The following is a 14,458-nucleotide window of genomic DNA, read 5'->3' on the forward strand; positions in this document are numbered from 1 at the left end:
GAAATTAGGTTGTTTGAGGAAAACATTCCAGGATTTTGAATGTCATTTGAATGGACTTTAATGGACACCAACACTTAACATTTAACTCAACTCTAAACGATCCCAAACGAGGCATAAGGGTCTTATCTAGCGAAACGATTGTCATTTTTGACAAGAAAAATAAAAAATATGCACTTTAGAGTGTTTAGAAAGAGGACCGTTCCGACGTTGTTGTATGTGGAATGATACTAATTAATGTCTTTGTGGCAGTTTATTGTTTAAAATGGTCCACAAATGTGCATTTCATATATGTAACACATGACCTTTCCACGGCATTACGCAATTATATGAGGTCGCATGGGCACATCACAGGACCGGAGATAGATGAGAAGTTGTGGTTTAAAAGTGCATATTTTTTAATTTTTTGTCAAAAATGACAATCGTTTCGCTAGATAAGACCCTTATGCCTTGTTTGGGATCGTTTAGAGTCCTTTGATACTCCGTTGAAAATGAAAGTTTAAACTGCATTAAATCTGTTACGTGTTGGGGTCCATTGATGTCCATTAAAATGAGAAAAATCCTGAAATGTTTTCCTTAAAAAACATAATTTTTTCTTGACTGAACAAAGAAAGACATCGACATTTTGGATGGCATGTTGGTGAGTGAATTATCTGGATTTTTTTTTTTAAGAAAATGGACTAATCCACAAAACTTGCATTAACTAAATTCTAAAGATAAAACCATTCATACTAAAATTAAACTTGTGATGTTTCATTACGTTTTCTATTCAAAGAGCTCAAATTCATTGCATTTTCTTGTTCTCTTTAATTTGGAGGATATATGGCCATGACTATTAGCTTATATTATTAGCCAATATATTTTATATCTCTATAAATAAGGGCAATTTTCATTTTGGACCGTACTGAGCAATTTCAAGCGTTATGTGACATTTTTCTTCAAAAATTAAAACATATTTTCTCAAAGAATGTATTTATCACCAATATGCTTAATCATCTGTTTATTTTTTAAGCCTGTCATAAAAAAGTCAAAACATCAGAAAACCGTTTTGTTTTCTATTTTAGATAAGATGTGACAAAAAAGACACAAGTTTTTGGGAGACAACACACTTTGTAGGAATTCTGTGAATTAAAATGCACAAAGCGGAAGCAATAATACCCAACAAATGGAGAAGGGACGGCTTTTCAAAGAACAAGTATTTATTTTATTTATTTATTGTGTGCGCATTTATGAGAAAGTAACATTGATATGGATGTCACATTTCTATGATAAGTATGTGACAATTCTGAAAGCTGCACTTACTATGAAAAAATTATTTGATAAAAATGTTTGAAAACTTTAACAGAGAACCCACACTGGTATTTAAGCCACCACATATTGGCATCTGAGATATGGTTATAAACTTATTTTTTTCATGTTAAGGTTGATTTATGTATTTATTTAAAATGAGTGAAATAGTACAATAACCTGCCTCTTAAGTAATTCAGAAGTTGTCCAGTTGTGAAATTGTAGTCATGTGACCTGAATGAGATTTGGGATCTTCCTGGACTGAGGCACAGATACTGTCATACTGTTTCTTTACAATACCTTAGCTGCTTTCACATCCAGCAGCACTGTGTAAGATATCAAAGAGAATATTAAATGTAAAAGTGTGAACTTTTTTTATGTTCCAGATGATACTTTACATTTCACAGTTATGTCAGGCTATTTATGCACTGAGGGAAATCTGGACTCTAAAAACTATTGCCATTTTTATTTGTATCTTTTCCGGACCCTTGCACAATAAATAGGCACGGATGAACTATCTGTATAACTTCTCAAGGGGACTTTCAAATAAGTGGTTGCTTAGGGTATCATTGCAGCACAGGGGTGGGTCAGTTGTCTCATATGCAATAGACCTGTCTGCCGCAACACTGACATATTCCCTGGAGACCTATTAGTACAATTCAATTTCTGTGAGCACTTATCCGGCCATGTCATACCCAAAAATAATTTCCACCAAAGCATCTCAACATCAGCATGAGCGTTCTTTACAGTAATCTAAAATTAGATAAAATACACAACCTATGAGACCAACATGACATAATGGGCTTTAAACAGATGCACTTGGGAAAGATTTTCAATGTCTCTTTAAAAAAAAATACTCTGCAAACGCGCTGCAGTTCCTCTGTGCGCCGCTAGGTGCGTCTTTGCTCCACTTTTGAGTCTCGCATCCAGAGCCGCTCCGTGCTGCTGAGGGCAAGTGCAGATATCGGCATTTTATCAACCCGGGAACCCACAACCGTGAGGAACCAGGGCAAAAAATTCTCCTTTAGTGTTTTACCTTCACTGCGCTGAGATTTCAGGCCGACACCTCATCGGATCTGTTTTCCCAACGAGGCGACGGATTGTGGATTAACATCAGTCTTAAAACTGCAATAGGAAGATAACGCGCTGCTTTACTCTGTGAAATAGTTGGACCGAATTATGTCGCTGTTACAAATGTTTCATGGTTGAGCTTTTCCTTCGTTTGGATTGTGTTTGTTCTTCCTCCTGCCGTCACTGGCGAGAGATGCACTCCCAACATTTTGGAAAAGGGGCAGATTGTCTGAAGAGTGTTGGAAATAGAGCTTCATGGTAATTATGTCCATCCATTTATCTACCGAGCTGCTTGCCTTGTTTCTAAAGGAGACTGTCGTGTTTTATTCATTAGATAATTGAAATACAAATACTCATCATGCAAAAAATAGCACACAGTAAACTTACAGTGCGCATTTGATATGTTATTGTATTAGTAAGTAAATTACAGGATTACAGAAAGTATTGGATAAAACTGATTATTTTAATGTGAAAAAATAAGAATTCAGCATCTATCTGCCTTTCATGGTGTCCATAAACTGTGATCCACAGATCTCGTGACTCTTAATATGGGATGTGAAGAGCTATATCCATCTTCTAATGTAAAATATTTATCACTCTTTTCTTCAGTGTCAGTAGCCACAGGCAGATAACTTAAATAAGCTAAGCTTTTAAATAAAACGTCTTGCCCTGAGAGAGACCTATTGCTGAAAGTGAAATGTATTTAAAGTGCGGATCCAATTGACTTGCATTAGTATGGTTTGCTCTGTTTTGATTAAGGTGAGACTCATTTTTACCCGCCTTAATTATAATTAATCCGACAAATGACTCGAGCTCCTATTAATTGACTGATAATGAGCTCTGACTCAAACATTGCCATCATCGCGTCGCGCTTTTGCATGGGAACGCATGTGCGCGCGCGTCGTCTCGTCTATATACAGACTTAAAAGCATTTGCTTCTGTCATATTAAGTGAAAACTGAAACATTTTTGGTCACCACGTCAAACACACGCATTAATGCTGGATGATAGAGATGGTTTAGGAGGCGTTTAGTGCGCACAACTTGTGCAGATCTCATGGCGCAATGACAAATGCCGGCGTGATGATCAAGCAAACTTGCCATTCATGAGATGACGGCGGGAGATGTTTGTGCGATTACGACATAAAATGAAAAATCACATATTACGTTTGATAACCATGGATATTTTGACGCGTAATGACGAGTGGTTCAGCAAGTTCAACATCTGCGCTGTTTATGAATTCGTGTCCCTTCATTGCAATATACATATGTTATGTATGTAAGTGATTTTTTTGTCATAGTACATAAACTTGACATTTTAGGTGATTCTAAATCAGACTTATTATTATCGCTTTACTCAGTTTCCTCAAAACATCTTAAGAGGAACTGATGAGGAGGATTAATCGTTTCGGACGTTTTATTAATATTCGCAGCTTTTCTAAAATAACGAATAAGGATAATCCATGTTTGTCAATTGTCATTTTGTGCATTAAAAACTCGTGTTGGAAGAATTTAGCTAGTTTTATTCCTCCTGCCTGTCTAAAGACCAGGTACCCAGTGTGTACAGGGGAGGGAGCCAGTCCATAAATAATGGAGGCTTTGACTCTTCCAGCCAATGTTGGTTCATGGCTTGTGATAAATGAAGGCAGCCGCTTCCAAAAACCAGTTTTGTCTTCACATGAACACATTTTATGTATTCTCTCCTTATTTTTTTCCGTTAATGTACTATTATTTCCAATAAAGTAGGTTAGTTGCTGTCAGTACACTTGTGGCAACCTTAACATTCCCATAAAAGTGTTTTTTGGCTTTTATTATAAACATGTTAGCCATAAAGATGTCTATAAAATAGTGTGCTCCAAAATATTTATGAGATAAAAGCATTCAAAACTTACAGTCTATCACCAGTACAGATCAAAGATTTTAATGACATCATTGTGTACACTTCAGATTCCAGGCTGTGAGGTAAACGAAACACTACTTGCTATTTTTTAAAGGGGAGGGGCCCCATCAGTATGCCCCGCCTTAACTTCCTGTTTCAGTGAGAATCAAACAAAGCTTCACATTTCAAGGCATTTTAGTGGGTCTTTAAGTTTACAGATTGGTTGGTAGTCTTCCCAATTACTGAGCTGACATTAAGGCTTTGTCTGTTATATGGTGATTAATTACCAGGGCTTTGTTCTGCTTTTATTGGTGCTCTTTATTTTGTGATATCAGGATAGCTCCATGATCTGCAGGCATTGCGTTCGTCACTATTTGGAAGTGTGAAGGGGAAGTGATGAATGAGAGAGTGTGTGTGGATGCTGAGTGGGTGTCTCAATAAAATCCCTACTTTGCACCACAGGCAACTCAGTGGTTGCGTTTGTTTATGGTTTGAACGTAATGTAAAGCTGTGATTCTGATGTGATGTGTCAGATTATACTTCTTGCTGTATACGTTAGGTATCTGCATCGATATATTGTTGGTGTCCTATTGCAATGCTTTGATTTTTTTTCCTTCTTTTTTTTCTTTACGCCATTCCAGCATCTATGGCTATATTAACGGCGAGAACTGGGAAATCTATACACAAGTTGATCCACACAAGTTAATCTACAGGTTTGGGGAGGAGCAATTTGGTATCTCCAATGCATGTTTTTGGCCTGTGGGAGTAAACTCATGCTGACATAGGAAGAACATGGAAACTCCACACAAAAAGGCCACCTCACCTAGCCGGGTCTCGAACCGGAGAAATTACTTTCATTGTGCTTTATAATCGGCATAGAGAGTCTCTTTTTAGAGAATGTCGTAATTGCTATAGTGTAGTTGTTTGGAAAGAAGCCATTATCATGAAATCACTCCCTATGAAGAGAAATACAGTCGTAAAAAATGTGTGATGCATCGAAATCAAAATACGGAAAGTTATGAATCCACTTGGCTTAAAACCGAAAAGATAATTGTATTAATGCTATACTTTTTAGTTTGATTAATTTAATGAATCAGAGTTGGACTACGAACCAATAAAATAATTTTCATAATTTAGGTATATGGAACAGAATCAAATTGAAAGGCTTTTATCAAAAACATGTAAAGTTTTAGAAAACTATTATCTGCAAAACAGTGGTAAAGTAATAAAGCAACTCAGCAGCCTTGTTAATACTGCATTTAATTAAGATACACAATCATTTTAATGAAAACAACAGGCGAGACACAGCATGATTGTAAGCCTCTGTTCTGCTTATTCCAATGGGAGGAGGAGGAGTTTTAGAGGAGGACTTGAATTTGAAAACTCGCAAGATCTCTGATGCTAGAGACAAATTAAAATGCGATCTCGGGCAATGGAGCATCACACAGAACTTGCGTGTCATCTTAAGTGGTTGCACGCAGCTGTCACGATCTCGCTTTGCTGTGTAGTGCTGTGATAACAGGTAAAGTGAGACTGAAATCTGAGAAGTGGAGTGCCATTTATTTTCGGCATTTTTTTTCTTTTGGCTGAAAACCAATAATGCCATTTTCGGCCCAAAAAAGTTCAGCGGCTGAAATTTTGGCGCATCCCTATAAAAATGTGACTTTTTTTGGTCACACAGTTCTTGCTGTAAACTTTTATTATTTGATCAATTTAATGGTGCATTTGTAACTTTTTAAAAATGACAAATTTACCTTTACTGTACATGTACTCATTTGGCAGACATTTACCCAAAGCAACTTTCATACATATCATATTTTCAGTATGTGTGTTCCCTGGGTTTGAGCCTATAATCTTTAAGGGGGCATACACACACCAAAACTTTTAAACGCTGAAAACGCCTGGAGGATGCCGAATCCCAGCCGTTTTTCAGCTGATGGCCAGCTTTCTTCAGCCGAGCGCTTTGGTAGCTGTGATACTTGAGCTGTGAGCAGATTGGTTGTTGTGATACTTGTCCCGCCCCTCCTCCACTGTGGTTGGACAGGCGTGTGGGAGCTGACATTGACGGGCGGAGCATTTCACCCAAAGTTGAATCTCTTTCAACTCTCGAGCGGTGGCTTTCAGCGTGAAAAAAAACCCCGCTAGCTGCTGGCTAATTTAAAAAACGCTGAGCTTCCATTGGAAATAATTGAAAACATGCGCTGGCCGCGGGCGTAAAAGCTTTAGCAGTTTATCCATTGAGCTACAGGCACATTGTATTTTAGAAAAAATTATACAATAGGGCAGGGGTCGGCAAGTAACTTTGGCCGCGGGCCAATATTTTTTTTAGCCAGTAGATGGCGGGCCAGCTGCTGTTGCCACAGTTAGGTGTCTTATTTTGAATTAGCCTAGTATAGGCTATCTCAGGGGTAGGCAACGTCGGTCCTGGAGTGCCGATGTCCTGCAGAGTTTAGCTCCAGCTCTAATCAAGCACACCTGAACAAGCTAATCAAGGTCTAAAAAGTCACCTGAAACCTATTTAGCCAAGGTTTTATCAGGGTTGGAGCTAAAATCTGCAGGACATCGGCACTCCAGGACCGACGTTGCCTACCCCTGGGCTATCTGATCTTTTGTCAAGAAGCATTGTCTTTATTTCCTATTTAAAAGACGAAAGGCGGCATTAAAAATAGCTAAAAACATGGTTATGGGTCCGTGTATCATTCGTTTAATCGTTTTTTCAAATTAAAAATAAAAAAATTAAAAAAGACTTGGTTTTTTCATTATTTCCTGAATTAAAATGAAAAAAAATAATAACGACAGGTTTTCTTATTGTGTGCCCAGATCAAAAAATGAATAACTGGATTAAACAAATTTTTAATTTAACACCTTTATAGGCATAATATATCAATGAATCATTTAAAACAGATCAAGTACTATAGTGGTAACATATTACAGGCATTTTTGCTCTCATGAAAGACTCTTACAGTCCGACTTTTGAACTTTATTCCTTTTTTAATTAATATTTATCCGGAACACACACACATACACACCTACTGTAAGGTTTAAGGAGGTCATTTGATTTTAGTTCAGGAAATAAATAATAGAAAAACAAGTTGTTTTTTATTTTATTTTTGGTTTTGATTTAAAAAATGAATGAAGGAATGATGCACGGGGCCATTTTTGTAAACTGTTATTGTAAAATAAAAATAGTCTAACTAAAAAAAAAACAGACTTCCAAAATAATCTGGGGGGCCAGAAAATATTGCTGGCGGGCCACTTTTGGCAGCGAGGCACCTGTTGCCGACCCCTGCCATAGGGCTGTTGAATGCTTTATTCTGATTGGTTGAGAAATATTTCATAGGTGTTGATTATTTTTCTGTAAACCGCACACCTAACTTGTGAAATGTCTTAAAATAGCCCTCAAAGCAATTTTTGTGGTAACTGTGGTATAAGCAGAATAATTGACTTGAATTATTTTCGAATAATTCAACGGCCCGTTGTCAATTACTCCTTACTTAAATTATGTATTCTCTCAATTCTACACAGTGTTGGTTGCTAATGTTTTATTTACGTGATGTTTTTCCCAACCCAAGGTTGCTTTCTAAACACGAAACATAACAAAAATGAAGAGAAGTTCAGAAATAAACATCTGTTTGTGCACAGCCTTTTTAAATAAACTGGGTAAGATTGCACAACTAGTCAAATGCTGCAGACTTTGTCTGGGTCTGTTTGATTTTATAGTCACTAAAAATCCTGGCTGACGAATACACCTGCAAATAAAGGTTATGCTTCAGCACATATTCATATCCTTCTTCATGTTTATCGGTGTCAGTATGTACAGGACAAAATCATGACCAATGCAGCATTTAAACAAAAAAATAACTTCACATCTACATTTTCAGACATACTACACTCTTAAAAAAAGATGATACCATTTAAAGAAGTACATATTTGTAAACAAGTGCATATTAGTACCACAAAGATACATATCGGTATCAAATGTATACATAGATGTACCTAATGGTACATATTAGGGCCTTTTTAACCAGTGACAGCTTGTGTACCATTTTTTTTCTGAGAGTGTAGTGTCCAGATACTAACAATGTTGAACTCTCAACCGCACTGTTTCGCGTGGAATATTAATTCACTGAAAGTGGGCCATTAAATGTGATTAAGGCAATGTGATTTGTCTTCCTGCATACATCCCAAGTGGAGCATTGCACCCGCTCTCTCTTTACTCTGTTTATTGTGCAGACGCACGCCTTTGTGTGTCTGTCTCTTGTTTGTTTTGTTTAGGTTTTTTCACGGCGAGAAAACTATTATTTTGCTGTAATCATTTAGGCATAGCTGACATCGCTGTTCGCAGCAAGCTGGAGGGAAACGACAATGGTTGCCCTTTGAAGAATACGCAGTGCTGTGTGTTTCACATATCTGCGCTGTCAGGTTCAGGATTTGTCGTGCATTTGATGAGGAAGACATTAGGCCTGCGACAGCCTGTTCACCTTTCATTATTCCCTAGTGCATTGATCTTTTGATCCACTTTTCCACATTGTTACGAATATACAGAGTGCATCGTTCCTGCATTGAAAAGATGTGAACCTGTGTAGCAGATCATTTGTGATTTATTTTGTTCGATCATTTTGAATAGCTTCTGTCTGACGGTTATGATGTTTGCACAACAATGTAATTGGCTGACATTATATACAATTACATAGTTGCGTATATGATACAAGTTTCCGTTCTGCATCCATAAATGTGTTGCATATAACACAGACTCTTGAATGCCACGATCCTTAGAAGATCCATTAACAATGTTCTGCTTGTGGCGGTTTCCTTTTTATGCTTCTTTTGTGACAAATGCTTATTATTAGGTACAATGCTTATTATGAGGCAATTGCCATGTCTCTGATCCCTTTTCGAGTGCAGTTGGTTTGATCCGTTGGAAATTCAGCTTTCATCACTGCTCGAGTGCGGTACAAGTACGTGTCCTATTCTCCCGTGGCCAGCTCGACGCTTCCCGGTAGGATTTGACCTTTCTCCATCTGTTTATGTGCAGCCATTTTTGATCAACTGGAAGCCATTTTTACTGTCCCACAGGATTAGGTTTCTCTTTTTTATTTTTGGTGGAAACGCATTCTTAAAGCTTTTAAAGGCAACGGATGTCAAGCACATAACGTTCTGAGGCTTGAAAGTGCCAGACAAAGTTAAACCGTCTAAATGGACCGGTGCGTTGGTTTCAGAAAACAACACAGTTCTGAGATCCAATTGGCTCCAACTCTCTCTATCTTTATAGCAGTCAAAATTCCACTTCCCACCTCTCCATCAGCACTGGAGTGTGCGGTCGGTGTGGATCGATGGGTGTCTTGTCGCTCTAAAGGTGTGAGAGGTAGGCAGTCATGTGCACCCTTCCCTCCCTCTTTTCTGCCAGCTGAAGCTTGTGTTTACACTTGGACACCTGTCTGCTCTTCACACTCGCTCCAGACAAAAGATACAACATAGGCTGTGAAGCGTTTGCCAAATTTAGTAAGGTCTTATCCGTCACTGTCTTACAGTTTTCTTCTTTTAATGATAATACTGTTAAACAAAGAATTGGATTCAGGTCATGTCAAGGTTATGGCTGGTTAACCGTTTTGCTTTTTCACATTTTTTGGATGTTTATCGCTCATCTCTCTTTAAACCACAGCGTGTGAGTCAAATCTGACATTTATGGGAATGAAATATCCCGAGTGCGATCAGACCGAATCTGTCAAGCACTTTATAGGTTTAGCAAAATCATTCCAAGCCTGCTGTAGATACTTCAAAACCGGCATCTGGTGTTCGGCATCCCTCGTATAAAGCAGGAAAAGGACACCTGGTTATCTTGTCTATGTTTACAGCCCCACCTTGTATGGCTTTAAAATTCTGTTACCTCCTCAATAAATCTCTAATTATGACTTTGATAGCATACATTATAATTGGATCGTCCAGTTACGTCCAGGGAGGGGCTACCAGGAGCCGTTAGCTCGGGGAACATCATAGAGAGTGTCTGTCGACTGTGAATCCATTAAGAGAAATCTAATCTGCAGTTTATTTCATGTGAAAATTTTAATCCCACACACGCAGCGTTCTGATGTTGATCCTGATGCCCTTGCACAGCGAGTGTGGGAGGAGCCGTTTCCTCCCAGTGCACCAGCATCAAAGAAGGCCAAAGAAAAAGAGAGAAAGCTTTTCATGGTTTCACATATCCCAGCGGTTACCCGGAGAACTCAAACATCACAAAACGGTCAGGTCAACTAGACTGAATAAAAGGAATATTTTCCAGCATGTCTTTTCACAATGGTGCCTAAAGGGATTGTTCACCAAAAAATGAAAATACTGTCAACAGTTGCTTTGTTTTGCTGAACATAAAGTTATGATGGTACTGTAGGCACACTAACGATATCCATTGACTTTCATAGTATTTGTTTTTCCAGGGTTCCCACGGGTCCTTGAAATCCTTGAGAGTTTGTGAATCTGGGGGGGGGGATCAAAAATATGGGAATTTTTCAAAAATATACATACATAGATACAGGTCATTGAAAGTGCTTGAATCTATTTTATGCAAGAAGTTTTCTGGAAAAAAATCCATATTATAAAACGGCTCTGGTTCTTCATTCTGATTGGTTGAAACGCGTTCTAAGCCGTGAAAAAATACCCCGGCAAACCCACGGTTCAGACCGCATCACAAGTATCACTGCGCCACTGTTGCTGCGTACTGATTTATGAAAATAAACACCTCAGTCTTTAAGTAAGCAATAAGGTACGAGAGGCTGTGCTGTATCGTGAATAAGTAGCGGCTGAAGGGCGTTGTTAGGCACGACGCGAAGCGGAGTGCTTGCAACCCCTTCAGCCGTTACTTATTCACGATACAGCACTTGCCTCGAGTACCTTATTGCTTTTATAAAACGGTTACTACACAATATTAAAGTAAAAAAAAATTAGTGCAACTTTCATGAAGTTAAATCAATAAAAGCATTCCTTCCGCTAGAAAAAATAGTCCCTGACTGCGAACAACAACATGAAAGCTCAAATAAAAAACAACAAACTGTTCTCAGACTTTGTCTCATTATATGTTTATGTGTTGCTAACAGTGTTGCTAAGGGCACAGTGATATTAAATAGAACCGTTGGGTAAAGCGGTCATAGCAGTGTTTTATTGTGAATAAAGCACACCTGGTGACCAATCAGAATCAAGGATTGGAACTAGCCGTTTTATAATCATATTTTAATTTTTCTACATTTGCACAATTATGGCGATATCCAGATAAATGTCAATAAATACTGTTGGGTCATTTCGTCAATAAAGAGAAAACGTTCTCTGGGTTGTTTATGTCTTAAATTGATATTTCCGCTATTATCCACTAGATGGCAATCTTACACAACTTAAACACTGACGCATTCACTCGACACAACAGCGTTGTGGTGGATTTAGCGTGACGTGTAAGTTTTAATCAGGCTCTGAATCTGATCTCTTACAAAAGTTCTTCACAAAAATCGAATAATTATCTTATTAAAATTTGAGAGGTGACAACTGATAAGAGAACAAATGAAGGTAGGATGAAAGTTTTTTTTTGTTGTTGTTGTTTGAAAGCGGATGGTCTGTTTTTTCATTTGATATTTTATGTTTATTTAAAGAAGATAATTTTTCTGTAAGGCATTAAACTAAAACTGGGTGGCAACTTAAAAATAAAAAAACGCTGACGGGGAAAGAGTTAAGCATGCTTCCAATCATATTTGATCATCACTTCAACAGTTGCGCGATATAAATGTTAATGTATAAATTAAATTAGATGAATGTTGATTTATTAAATAAACACCACAGTCTTAAATCATATTTTCATTGTGTCTTTGCTGCGTCTGTGTTAGTTGTGAACTTCGCTCTGTTGCAGCCACACTTGATTCTGAGGAACTACTTTGTTTGGCGGAAGAGTAATATTTGTACTAATATAATTACAACTTATTTGTGTTTTATTTTATGAAATCCTGCTATGTATATAAAGTAACCGTTTTATAAAAGCAATAAGTCCCTTTGAAGAAGTGGGGTTACAGTGCATTTTATAACAGCTAGGCACGATGCGAAACAACGCCCCTTAGCTGTTATAAAATGCACTGGTAACCCACTGCTTCTTGGGGCTTATTGCTTTATTATTCCATGTGTAGTGTTGGATAATATCATAAACATTCTAGCCTTTTGGGCAAACATGCTAAATTGTTCGCTTTGAATGTTCATATCTTCTGTATGCAAGTATTGATTCATACCAAAATTGTCATAGTTGTGTTTGACACATGAAAACGTCTTGGGTTACGTATGTAACTGTTGTTCCCTGAGAAGGGAACGAGACACTGCGTCTCCCTTGCCATACTTCCTGCGTCCCTGTAACAGTGTTTTTGGCAATATTTCAAATAGCGAAATCCCGCATCACCCTGTCTTTGTCATTAAGCCTCGTCATTGGTGGAATTTGATATAGAAATTCAGACGCACTTACCTCTGGAGGCGTCCCCAAAGTGTCACCGCAGTGACGCAGTGCGAGTTCCCTCGAAAGGAAACTGCAACAATGTATCTTAAAAAGTAACACCATGCTGTCACTTGAAATGTGTCCCCGCATTTAGTCCTTTAATTTGAGGGTATTGGACCTGGAAAGTCCTTGAAAGGTCCTTGAATTTGAAGTTAACTAAGGTGTGGGAACCCTGTTTTTCCTACTATGGAAGTCAATGGGTACTGTAAATTGTGTGGATGCCATAATTTATCAAAATATATTTTCAGTTAAAATAAAGAAACTCATACAGGTTTAGGGTAACATCAGAGTAAATAATGACAGAAATTCATTTTTGGATGAACTATCCCTATTATACCATTAAATTGTTAAAGAGGACATATCATGAAAACTTTTTTTCAGACTTTTTCCATGTTTAAGTGCTATAATTGGGTCCCCAGTGCTTCTATTAACATAGAAAATGTGAAAAAGATCAACCCAGTAACCATTCTCTGCAAGCATGTAAAAAATAGTCACTGATATTTGGCTCCCCTTGTGATGTCAGAAGGGGATAATACTGCCTCTTATTCTGCACTATCCAACCACGGCACTGCCATTTAGTGCAGAGATCAACTTGCATTTTAAAAGACACACCCAAATCGGCAAATTTTTGCTCACACCTACAAAGTGGCAATTTTAACATGCTGTAATTATCTATATAATATTTTGAGCTAAAACTTCACATACGTACTCTGGGGACACCAAAGATTTATTTTACATCTTAAAAAGCCTTGTGAAATGTCCCCATAAAATCAAACATTGATTAAGCATTGGCATGCATTAATATTACAATGTTGGAAAAAAAACACTTTGGCCCAACAGTATGCAAAATTATTGACATTGACATGACCTCGTAAATATACATTGTACTGTATTGTATACAGTATGTAGCTGTATTGTAATGTGGCAAATCTTCACTTTCTTTGTGATAAGCCAATTTATTTATTTAGGTATGCATTGTTATTTTGTGCATTTAGCTGTATTTTCCACTATTGAAAATTAAAACCAGCCACCCACCAGTTGAGACTCATTGACTTACACCCGGTCCCAGCCTCAGACAAGCGCGTCCATGTACCACCCACGGTCCATTCGCTAACCATCTGACACATACTGCACGCAAAACTGAAAAAGTCTTTCTCATCCCAATAAGTGCGAATCTAATTGGCCAAAAAGGCACATATTTTAAACGTGTTAATCTTATTTACCACAACTTGTTTGTGATATTTTTCAATGTGGTGTGTTTTTTCCAGTATAATATATTACAACCTCACCCCTAAACAACACGCAAAACCAAACAAAACTGTGATCAATTGCTTTTCCCGTCAAACCGGGCAGTTCTTGGCCAGTCTAAGTTACAAAAAGCACCAGACCTTCTGCTGCTGTCAAACTTCAACCGGTTGCCAAATTTCCAACAGGTTTATCATTTCAAACAGTGTAGTGCCATCTCTGTGAGGCGTCCTTGAGGGAACCGAGAACAGGAAAGAGATGTATTGCTCACAACCACCTGAATGACATCTGAAAATCTTCCTGTTCATCTGGATGGGTGTGTGTGATTGTTTACTTATGTGTGTGTGTGTTTGTATTTGTGAAAAGGCGAGCGAATGTGTTTGTGTTGGACCTGCCTCTAGCTTTACTTTTCTAATGAATAATGCAAAGGCTTACCGATGGGCACACACCTCAGCGTTTCTGCGAAACG

At 37.9% G+C, this 14,458-nt stretch overlaps 1 protein-coding gene across 1 annotated transcript in view; it reads left to right on the forward strand.

Annotated features, from left to right (window-relative positions):
- The first annotated feature begins 2,189 nt into the window (after positions 1-2,189).
- nlgn1 (neuroligin 1) overlaps positions 2,190-14,458 on the forward strand; it is a 261,716-nt gene continuing 249,447 nt past the window's right edge. Inside the window, exon 1 of the mRNA XM_073875957.1 lies at positions 2,190-2,613. The gene's annotated coding sequence lies outside the window, so the exon portion shown is untranslated. The remainder of the gene's footprint in view (positions 2,614-14,458) is intronic.

The sequence above is a fragment of the Misgurnus anguillicaudatus genome, chromosome 14 (assembly GCF_027580225.2).
Source record: "Misgurnus anguillicaudatus chromosome 14, ASM2758022v2, whole genome shotgun sequence".
Taxonomy (NCBI): domain Eukaryota; kingdom Metazoa; phylum Chordata; class Actinopteri; order Cypriniformes; family Cobitidae; genus Misgurnus; species Misgurnus anguillicaudatus.